We start from the raw sequence: 7,501 nt of genomic DNA, 5'->3' as shown, positions 1-7,501 counted from the left end.
ACTATACACGGTGGTGAATTGTAGCTAATCACTCGTATACGTTATTCCAATATATACACACTTTTGGGGTTAGGCCAGCCAATTACTAACAGGTCCACAGTATAAGATCCAGTAAAAAAGAACCAAACAAAAAAATCAGGAGGACAGTACACCGGTTGGCCCATTCGTACTGCCAAACATGCTCCTATGGCGTTAAGAATACGAAGCGACAGGAGAGACTATAAAGGGATGGCAAAGAGAGAAGGCTAGAGAGAGAATACGAAGGGCTGTAATTTTATTCACTTCTTCTCGCCTGTTTTATCCCCAAATCTCCCCAAAAAAAAAACTATAAATTGCACCGGTTTGTTATTTTCGGGATTAAAGTTCACCAATTAAAAAATCTAATAACCCCAACTTGGCATTATTTATTTCTGCATCAATCTATTTCATTTTCAATCACACCCTCCTAATAATAATAATAACCAGTTTCAATACCAACACAATCACTCTTCTTATTCTACACCCCAGCCACCCCCTTATCCTTATTACTACCCCCCTCCTCCCCAGGTATTATTATTTTATTTAACCTCATCACATAAATAATTTTTTTTGTAATTTGATTTTTTTATTGATGAATACATGTAGACGTGGGGGAATCCAAATTGGGCTCATCCAGGTTAGTGTAATTAGTATTGACCAAATTTTATTCAACGATATTCTGAACGAAAATTGGCTATTAATGTTCTTTTTGTTTCTCTTCTAATTACATTTTCTGCTTTGCAATGATTGGCTCGCCATGAGATGTAATTTTACTATGCTATAACCAGCGTAAGTGATGGACGGATGGGACGCTAGACTGTTTGAGCCTTGTTTGCTCTTGACTGACTACATTAGGAACAATTAAACATGTTGCAGATCGAACCGAACCCAATATCAATGAGTTGGATTGGGCTGCAAAGGCCAGAGCATGGGCAGCAGCTAAATCTGCTGGGGACAGTCAGCATCAGCAATCACAGAGCACAATCATGATTTTCATGGCCAGTATTAACAAACTGTTGATCCTCATTATGCTAATATACAGCAACAACCACTTCCTGCATCTAGCCACCAGTAGTTCTCAGTTTCCATGGGAGATCCGTACATTGTACCAGCAAATCATCATGGTTTCGACTATGGACTGAAGGGTCTCTAAAAGTGGAGATTCAAGCAAGGCTGCAGTGGTAATACAAATTTAATAGCTTGATGTTGTTTTATGGCTGGGTTTAAATGTTGAGCTTCAATAAAGTAATGGTCATGAAACTTCAGTGAAATAAAAAAATTTAAATTCTGGTAGACAATTCAAGTATGTTGTGTTGAAAGGGGGGACTAAAGTCTTTTTTTGAAAATTTTCGGTACTAGATGGGTGGGTTTATGCAGTTCGTGTGTCGGCAACTCTGTGAGTGTTTCTTTACTTCATGGTTGGTTAATGGGTATGCTTTGGTTTTAGTTTCAGAGTACATTACTAAGGAATAACTGCGTTGGAATAGATTTATTGTTTTGTCTCTTTTAGAAACTTCTTATATATATCTGATTGTCATTGCCTAAAATCTTCATTGCATGATAAAACAAAGTGAATCGATTTGAACCTCTCCAAGAGAAAACTAGCTCTCCATGGTTTTTCTTTTGAGGTGCTTGCTTTGGTTTGATATATTAGCACAATTGGTTAATGTGGGTTTTATTTGCTGGTGTATTTTTCAGATCGATAAGGTAGTGCAATGTCACTTGGCCGTGGACACCAATAACAATTGAGGCAGCATTGATGAGACAAGTGGCTGCCATTGTCAGTCCTTTTATTTGTTTTTTTTCATTGGATTCAGGTATATATTGTATGTCCTTGCTGTTTAAGTTTCATTAGATCCATGAATCTAAGTATCATGCTTGGAGTGATGAATTTCGAAAGGCGAAGACTACTTATAGGGTCTGAAAGGGAGGCTATGCAGCCTATGCTTGAGCGAGCGTCAGGGAATTTATTAACTAACTATAATTGATTAAAGCTATGCTATATGATTTTGACTTAACATATATTTTTTCTACAATTTATCACTTGGATTGCAATGTTGAAGTGTTCCATTGTGTATCTCGTGCGATCCATCTCTAAGATTAGGTTATCATTATGTTGGTGTACTTGAGAGTTCATTTATATTTATCAAGGGAATGAGTCTGTTAGAATGCGCACTGTCTTCATTCTATATCACGTCGGGGATAGTTCTTTCAGCGAGAATGTTGATATTCCTGGAAACTTAAGCAGGAAGTTGTTGTTTTCCCTGCGAGACCTATATATGCCTTATGATGGGATGGTGAGATGTTGTACTGTTAATGTTGTGAGTGGTATTCAAAGAAAATAAATAGAAGGTGTCAATGAGAAATCAATAGTAGTGCAATGTTGGAGGTCAAATGTGTTAGTACCAAAGTGTCGGGTTTGGTTTTTTAGAATGGCCAAACTATTCAAATGGGCTGGAGCAGTTGATTTAAAAAAGTCAGGTTTGGTGTGTCTCGGGATTACTTTATTGTTTATTGTGCATGCGTGTTCAACTCCGAAGTTGTAACTTTGGCTAGCACATTAGTATCATACTATTATATGAAATTAGAGATGATGTTACTGAAAAGATATCAGCCAGATTGGTCTTACATTTTATAGTTTTATAACTTTATTTATTATTAGGAATGTATTATAACATACAAGTAGGAAGGAATCAATCTTTTTTAGACTATGCTGTTTTTGTTTCTTTTATGACACGAACATTGCCATTATTCAATCCTTGCACTTTCTTTCTTCGTCTCTTTTATGCTTTTAGACTCTTATTTTTTATTTTATTTTTCAAGAATTGTTTGTTATAGTGTTATAGTTCTAAAACTCATATTCTCTGCTCTTAGATTAAAGGCATTAAATTATCTTAATTGCTTCTTTTGCTTCCTACAAATAGTTGATTGCCTATTCTACTGGAATGGTATTTTCTTTTCCATTACTGATTTTAATTATTTTGCTTTGTTAACTCAATTTATTTGCAGTTTTGTACATCCTTTTGCGTTGAGTCGTGGAGGAAACTGGAGTTTCATCCGTTGGTTTAAGGGATCAGAATTCCATTTCACTTAAAATGTTGAAAGGGCATAACAAGTTTGCCTCAATGATCCTAGACAAGGACTACTTGACTGATAGAGGTTTCTCCATCTCCCCAATGGGTTAATTAATGGATGCATCTTTTATGATTAAAAGGAACTCCCTATTTTATGCTAAATGTATTGCACCTTCATGTGACTTTGGTATAGCAAAACAACGACTTTGGGTTCTATTGCGGTGCACACATTGAGGATTATCCTGGTTCAGGTTTGGTGCTCCTTTTTCTAATTTTTTCTTCTCCTATATTACGTTGAAGAACATCCATCTATATATACTTTATACATTTTCATTATTCGGTACCTAAAAAGGTCTCATGATAGGCCATTAAGCAATGTATCACTTGAATAGATATCACAATGTTTGAAGCTATATATTGTTCCATCCCCTTCTTCATACATCCCATACTCTCCGGTATCACAAAAAATACATGCATTATTCATGGATATTATGCATTGCATAAGTATTCTTTTACCAACATTCTTATCTACCAAATTCTTCTTCTAACCTTTGAGGCTTTGATATATAGGGTTCACATGTTGACTTATTCAAACATCATACCATGAACTTTTTTTTTTTTTTTTTTAATTATTCAAACATAACTGATTGTTAAGGCAATACATAACTTATTGGTAAGATATCAAAAGTTAAGTTTCCCAGTCTTTTTCTATTGATTGAGATAAGAAATGTTGCAAATTTATTATTGTATGAAGTTAGACATATATTACTGTATTAGTATGTAGAACTATTACCGAGACACCACTCATTTAGCTTATTATCATTTAGTACTACTAGCCATAGTACTAAGCTTGCATGCATTGCTAGAAGCATCTGACATATCATCCAACAATAGTGCCATGCATGCTATGACTTCTTTTTTACTCAATTCATTTTTACATTGTTTATATTAGAGCAAAAAATTCAGAAATGGCCATCTTTGAAAATTCCTAGGTTGATTCAAGTAATAATAATCCACTCGACACAAGTCACAAGGACCTTTTCATTGGTGATATATAAGTCGACCGATCTATTTATAAATAACAAGATTGCTAATGATTTAATTGTATTTTGAAAAAAACATTTGAAGGTTAGAAGGTTTTTGGATGGGATCAAGTGATCATCTGCTTCCTTTTTTAAAACAAGGGTCGATCAGATCAAGGAGATAGAGCCTTATATATTACTGTACAAGTATGCCTACTATGTTCTTTGGTTTTGATCATTCTTGGTGAAAACTTAGTTTAGTTTCATATAGTCAGAGATGATCTACCTTGATATAAGATTGTGGTTTTGAATGAATTACACCTAATTGATTGAGAATCAATATAGATGAAAGCTTTTGATCTTATCATTTTGTTTAGGACTTTAGGTGGTTGACACTTGGCAGTATTCAAAAGTTGTACATTATTATTTTCATAAATGTAGGAAACCAGTGACAATATATATATGCCACTGTGAAAATATGATAAAGGTGAACTTTACTGAATCACTTTCGTGATTTTTTTGTCTTTGGAGTTATGACTTATGACTGTTGATTTCCGCAGCAAAATATTGTATTATGTATGTTTGGATAATTTGATAAAATGTCAGTAGATACTACATCTCAGATTGTATGTGCTAAGTTATTCTTTATTTCAATTTTTTTGTTTGTTTTTTGCCTCTTGATTGTATTTGTTAGAACTTGGCTTTCCTAATGAATGACAATACTAGCAGTGTAAACTTGACAAAATGAGTGGCAAGAAATGTTTCATGATTGGAGAAAAAGAGCTGAAGATTACCTGGAGTGACACTCCTCAATACTGGAAATGGATACCTTTACCCGACTCCAGGTCTCTTTAAATTATTTTCTTTATGTGGCTCTTTCGATCTTTTTGAATATTTAGTTTTGATAACTTAAACAAATACTGTATTATAGGTTTGCTACATTTCTCTGTTTCCGTTTCTACCTCTTTAAATATTTACGGTCAGATAATACTACAGGTTTGCGGAAGCTGCTGAACTTATAAATGTGTGTTGGCTTCACATCAAAGTGGAGATAGATACTCAAATCCTTTCACCAACGACTACCTAGCTATGAGGCATACCTTGTAATCAAATTTTCTGATCAGGCCTGTGGACTTGAAGACCCACCCGCAGAGATCTCAGTCAAATTTCTTGGAGGTGGAGGTAGTGCGAGTGGAGAACGTACGGTTTTCTTAGATCCTGAATGCAACTGCAGGCCACACATATGATACGTCTTGGGCTGATACGAGGTTTGGTCACGTACTTACACCAGCATTGTCATCAGCCACTCGATATGAGGGTCAGTTTCCAAGCGAGCGGAGAGACGGGTGGTTGGAGATAGAATTAGGAGATTTTTATAATGAGCAAGGAGAAGATGGAGTGGTTGAGATGAGCCTGCAGGAGGTGAAGGCTGGTTACTGGAAGGCTGAACTTATTGTTGAAGGTATTGAGGTCAGGCCTAAAGGGATTAGCACCTAAACAAGACCTGATCGATTAGTTATGTTTTTTTGCTCTGTAACGGTTATTTAGCAGATTTTATACTTGTGTGAGCGCAATTGCATTGTTATCATGTATTCTTGATTTTGTTATATAAATAGATAAATAATTGAAAAAGATTGAATGGGAAATATTTGTTCAACTCATTCTGTTGCAAATCATATTCCTTATCTCCTAAAGACCTCAAAGTTGTAGTCGTCTATGTGCTGGAAGCTTGAAAGAGGTTTTTGGCAAAGAAGTTGCCTTTTCTGCAACTACAGCAAAGGTTATGGTACTATCTACTGTGGTTACGTAAATTGTAAGGAGAAAAATGAAAACATGCCGCACGGTGTATCACAGCTTTGTTTTATCTTCGATTCAAGATTCAGATTTCGGCATTGACAAAATGAAAATGTCGCGTGTTGATCTGCTTTCGGATTGATGGTATTAGAGTACTCTACGAGATATATGCAGGTATTTGGACATCATTTTTCGTTTTTATTTCATTTAATGTGGAATTGTGGATATGCTCATACGCACCCTATTTATGGAATCCCGTGTGGATATCGGTAATTAATGTGATGATCTTGATTCTCTGTGTATAAAGAGGCATTTTGTCACAACCCGAATTTCTAAACAATAACAAAGTGAATATTTGAAATATAAATATCTCAAACATCACTAGGTTTACTTGTTTAAAAACTCAAACTATGACGGAGGATACTACACATACAAACCCTAATAGCCATGTCATAAAAGAAACAACTTAAATTAAAATAATCCCAATAATTATCCGCCATTGCTTTATTAAGATATCATCCGTCCAAATAAAACATCAAGCAAACTCTCAATATAAAATTCCTCAGTACCATGTTCTCATGCCATGCAAAAGGTAAACTACGTTATTACATTCTTCCAATAAAGAATCAAACATAAAAGAAAACTAACGGACTGCTCCAGGCACGAATCCCAATCACACGCCGCGGTTCCACTGCCTTCCACCTATGTTCCCAAGAACACACCCCGTTTGCAAAACAAAGCAAACATGGGTTGACAAAATGAAATTTCTTTGGTATGAGTAGACTAACCACATATAAACATTCAAATCTTTTCTTATCCAACTAACACTTTAACTCTATCATAACCTAATCATTCTTAGTTTGGGAAGAAAGGTAGTTCAAATCATCTCAACCGGCATAGTTTCTTTCCAAACAAAACTTCCATTATATTAACTCATTTTAATAACTCGTTTTAATATCTAAAAACTTGAATTAATACTTACCAATATCCATTGTCAGTATAAGGGTAGGACCGCGCCCCTCGTATACAAAAAATATTATTAAGTCCTACCCTCCGCAAAAGAAAGTTAGAACTTGTATATAACATATGTAGATATCCTATATGTATTCAAAAGTAAACACAACGGCTTTCAAGATAATCAAGTCAATTTCTCTTATCAATTAATCAATTACTTTTCTTATACACCCACCCTTTAGTACCTACTCCACGATTTGCACTCCACACATTTGCCAAATCACACATTTCGTGTGCCTCTCACCCACCGAATACCACAATATCATAGCCACCACGGGCTTTCATACACATATATTTCACGACCTCTTTGGTAACAAAAACTTCGTGTCATTCATGACACATTCAATGAATACCTTAGGTCATTCCCGCCACATTCAAGGAATACCTATCATATCACTAACGGGCCATTCATGGCACATTCAATGAATGTCCTGGGTCATTCCTGCCACATTCAAGGAATACCCAATCCTACATTCCCGTACACTCAAGGAATACAACTAACCCGCAAGGCGAATACGTTAGTTCCTCTTTAGGGTAGTCCAAACAATCTGGTCATTCATGGCACAGTCAATGAATACC

At 35.4% G+C, this 7,501-nt stretch overlaps 1 long non-coding RNA gene across 5 annotated transcripts; it reads left to right on the top strand.

Moving 5' to 3' along the window:
* The first annotated feature begins 253 nt into the window (after positions 1–253).
* Positions 254–5,771, top strand: LOC147482193 (uncharacterized). Of its 5 annotated transcripts, none has more exons than XR_015204206.1 (8): positions 254–546; positions 625–655; positions 895–1,199; positions 1,717–1,835; positions 3,028–3,177; positions 3,286–3,343; positions 4,844–4,959; positions 5,111–5,771. It is a non-coding gene; the product is annotated as an uncharacterized LOC147482193 (long non-coding RNA). The 5 variants fall into 5 exon arrangements; XR_015204205.1 differs by having other exon boundaries at positions 257–546; positions 625–807; XR_015204208.1 differs by lacking the exons at positions 254–546; positions 625–655 and adding an exon at positions 4,221–4,321 and having other exon boundaries at positions 849–1,199.
* Positions 5,772–7,501: the final 1,730 nt, after the last annotated feature.

The sequence above is a fragment of the Coptis chinensis genome, chromosome 8 (assembly GCF_015680905.1).
Source record: "Coptis chinensis isolate HL-2020 chromosome 8, ASM1568090v1, whole genome shotgun sequence".
In the NCBI taxonomy this organism is placed as follows: domain Eukaryota; kingdom Viridiplantae; phylum Streptophyta; class Magnoliopsida; order Ranunculales; family Ranunculaceae; genus Coptis; species Coptis chinensis.
The sequence above is the reverse complement of the archived record's forward strand: the minus strand, read 5'-3'. Positions and strand labels throughout refer to the sequence as shown.